Source organism: Trachurus japonicus, chromosome 14 (assembly GCF_045865225.1).
Source record: "Trachurus japonicus isolate A0001 chromosome 14, Traja_1.0".
Classification (NCBI taxonomy): Eukaryota; Metazoa; Chordata; class Actinopteri; order Carangiformes; family Carangidae; genus Trachurus; species Trachurus japonicus.
The window spans coordinates 30,916,971-30,920,612 of record NC_140920.1 but is presented as its reverse complement, the minus strand read 5'-3'; the positions used below and the strand labels follow the sequence as shown (position 1 = coordinate 30,920,612).

At 42.6% G+C, this 3,642-nt stretch overlaps 1 long non-coding RNA gene across 1 annotated transcript in view; it reads left to right on the top strand.

Moving 5' to 3' along the window:
- Positions 1 to 2,482: 2,482 nt before the first annotated feature.
- The window catches only part of LOC146975040 (uncharacterized), a 2,718-nt gene continuing 1,558 nt past the window's right edge, over positions 2,483 to 3,642 (top strand). Inside the window, exon 1 of the long non-coding RNA XR_015037576.1 lies at positions 2,483 to 2,574. This is a non-coding gene — a long non-coding RNA (uncharacterized LOC146975040). The remainder of the gene's footprint in view (positions 2,575 to 3,642) is intronic.

The following is a 3,642-nucleotide window of genomic DNA, read 5'->3' as shown; positions in this document are numbered from 1 at the left end:
CACGGCCAGACTCACCAGCATTAATTCTCAACCCAACCGTGGGCGAAGAAAAGAAGAAAGCCAGCGCAACACCGGTTTTGAGACAGTTAAAGCAGAAGTGAGTGATCCGGTCGTTTTCGCTAATGCTGCGTTCCAGGCAGGCTTTTGAAATCATAAATTACAGCTTCAAGTCACAACTTACGACTTTGTAGCGTTACAGGCAACCCACTCGTGTTTTTCCGACCTGTTTTACTGGTGAAAGTCACTATAACGGCCACTCGTAACTTCCGACCCGTGAAATCGTACCAGTACGTCTTTTTGTACAGTCTATGTACCAGATCGAACTGGTACGACTTCACAGGTCGGAAAAAAACAAGTTTCCTTGAACGCACCATAACAGTCCTCGTCCCTACGTCGCCACATTCATGGCGTTCCTTGGCTGCACACACAGCCCTGCATGCCGTTCTCTCTCCTCGTTGGATAAAAACTGTAGGATACGATAAATGTTTTCTCCTCGGCTCAGAGCAGAGCAGAGGGACTGACAGACCCGTGATTCAGACCAAACACTCTATGTAAGTGATTGCTGTCGGAAGATATAACTATTTAAGACTTATATTAACACAAATATATCACTTACTTCTGCTTTAACTGTTAATAAAGGCACGTAGGGGGGCCAATCAAATTTCAGGGGTAGCCAGTGCCACTCCCAGCCATATATATACAGGCCATATATGAACAGGGGCCCGTTGCACAAAAGTAGACAACCAGGATGAATGACTGAGCTGGGTTCAACAAATCCAAAACAAGAGCGTCCAGGCTTAATTAGTTGCACAAAGACCAAGCCAGGATGAGCAGACATCAAGCCAGGTGAAACAAATCCTGGATCAGTGCACGCACACAGCTTCCGCTAACGACCACAGATTCACCGATACACCATGGCAACGAGAGCGGCGTACTTCTCCCCGTTGGAGCAGGAAATCCTGATGGTGATGTATGAAGAGGTCAAACACCAAATAAAAAAGAAAGTAAACACTGCGTGTAGTATTAAGTATTGCAGACCACCTGAATGCGTAAGTAGTGCACAGATACACACTCACTACCCCACTGAAACTATCACAATTACAATCCAAATAGTTAATTAACATACTTGAAAAACATTGTACTCTTATTATGAATGAGTTAAAATTGCAAGTGAAATTGACTGCACATGTGAGTGATACTATAACTTCATGTTTGCTCTAGGGCTGACCCAAAAAAAGCTTTGAAGCTTTGCTCGTTGCCATGGTAATCGATCTTTGAGTCCGTGATCGATTTTTTTTTTCTTCCTTTTTTCCTTTTTGACACCGGTTCTCATCGGCAATTGTTACATTAAAATGAGTAGGCGACTTGGCATCCTGGAAACCTGCCTGATTTTGGAGATATGCAGTGTTTGTTTGCCATACTTTCAGACGTTACGATTGCGCACCCCACCGGTCGTCGAAGCTTCGATTAAAATCGATTTTAAGTCCTTAAGTCATTGAGTGCCGCGCTCCTTTCCAAAGTTTTAGTCAAGTGTACCGGCAATTTAGACCATTTTTGACTTTTTATGTAGAGCCATAGTGTATTCTATATTATTGCCACCAACACATACTGTAGCTCAATTGAAAGGTTTAACTTCATGCTTCAAATGACCACAAACCGTTTGTTTCTACGTGCCTCCGTTCCTGAGAAAAGTCAAGCTAAACATGGCTGGGTTTCACCAAAATCCCTCCTTTTTTTCTAGAAAAGGAGATAGAGCGTCTTTTATGAAAGGTGCTCCGTTTGTGCCTGTCGCTCTTCTGACACTCGCATTTCTGGATCAAAGGGCTCGTATAAGATAAATGTTGTTCTATTCACAAAACCACCATCGGGGGCGGGGGGGGGCGCCACTAAACAACAATAACACAGACGCACCGTGCCGTGTCACAGCCTCTCGCCGCGGAACGTGAGGGTCTGTCGGCCGCAGCGGCTCGCGAACACCGGTCCCGCCGGTGGTAGCGGTCCGTCTGTGGTACGGGTCGGTGCCGGCGGTCTGCTTTGGTCCAGAGACCATCAGATTTTACCGCGGGAGGACTTTGGGGAGGACACGGTGTTGCTCCAGATGAAGACCGGGCGGGACTGTGGGCTGAGAGCTTCCTGTTTCTGCTCCGAGCAGCTGGAGCAGCAGCGCAGGTGAGAACTCCGTTTGCAGAAGCTGAGTTATGATAAAAACTTCCACATCATGAGCTGTCATGTGACTTTGATCGTCATCTATTTCAGTTCTCCTCGTCGTAGAGTCCCCAAATTTACATATCGTCGCTGTCCAATGAAAACCACGTATGTCCATTTTTTTCGATTTTGAGTTTTTTCAACAATTAGAGTAATCAGGTGTCCCTCCGTGAACAGTAAGCTTTGGAAATCAAAATGACCAGTGAAAAGATGTGAAATCACCTCATCTATTTTTCACGTAACTCCCTTTGATGTCCCAAAGCTGTCAATCAAAGCGCGTATCTCCAGCTTCTGTGGAACAGTCCTGTCGGCGATTTTTTCCCCCTCCCACAAACCTCGCTGGGAGCAACAGCAGCTGGTCATAACAATGTCAAGGTAACGTGAAAACGATTGTTATTGTTTGTTGTCGACTATTTTCAACTTAACATTAGCTGACATTTATTAATAATTGCTTTTATTTCGTTCAGAGAAGTAATGCCACACTCTTTATTGAGAGCTTAGCTGACGTATTTAGCATACCACCATAGCATGGTCTAGCTTGCTAGCAGGCAAATAAACTCGGTTGATAACAGCTTGGTTTTATTATGAGATTCACTCAAACACGTATTTTTGCCATCAAACTCAAAGGAGCGAGACCTTATAAAACTGCGGTCATGAACGTGACCGTAAAATGGCTTTATCTTTGAGTGAAAACCCTGGTGTAACTCATTAACAGTAGCGCGCTAGCTCACACCAATCAAGTAACTGACCAGATAAAATAAATAAATAAAATACTGACCCCGATGTTTCCGTGGTCGAGTATTTTAAACGTTGTGTACTATGTGTAGCGCACGCAATTGTTTTCTTAGGTGTTTTTCTCCCTCCTCTTAGGATGTCTGTGTCATTAAAGGGCATGTGTGAGTTTGTCAACATTAGTTATGAGGCACTTGTGGCAAATGTGAGGGTTCAGCAGTGAGGAAGGTTTGTTGGAAACTGGGATTGAGATAGCCAGAGCATCAAAGTCAACATTGTATTCAGTGGACTAAACCTGTTTCTCTTTATTGTTCTTACCCTTAGCAAAAAGTAGTTTATTAAAGTGTACTACAAGTATACATATTTTATACTAAAACTGAGGCAGTATACTTGAAGTTTACTTTTTACATACTATAATTTATATACTTTAAAAAAGTATAGTGAAGTATACTTGGCTTATACTTACAAGTATAAAGAATAGTCTAAGACTAAGAACATTAATACTAATACTTGGACTTATACTTTAATACTCAAGCTTATACTTGTACTTAAGTATACTTCTTTCTGCCACAACATACTAATACTTAGTATATCTTGATCCAAGTACAGAGTAAGGTCAAGTCATTGACTTGTGCTTACATTTAATTTAGCAGAATAAAAATGTTTTTCACTATGGTATTACCCCTATGAACTGTTCAAGATCAT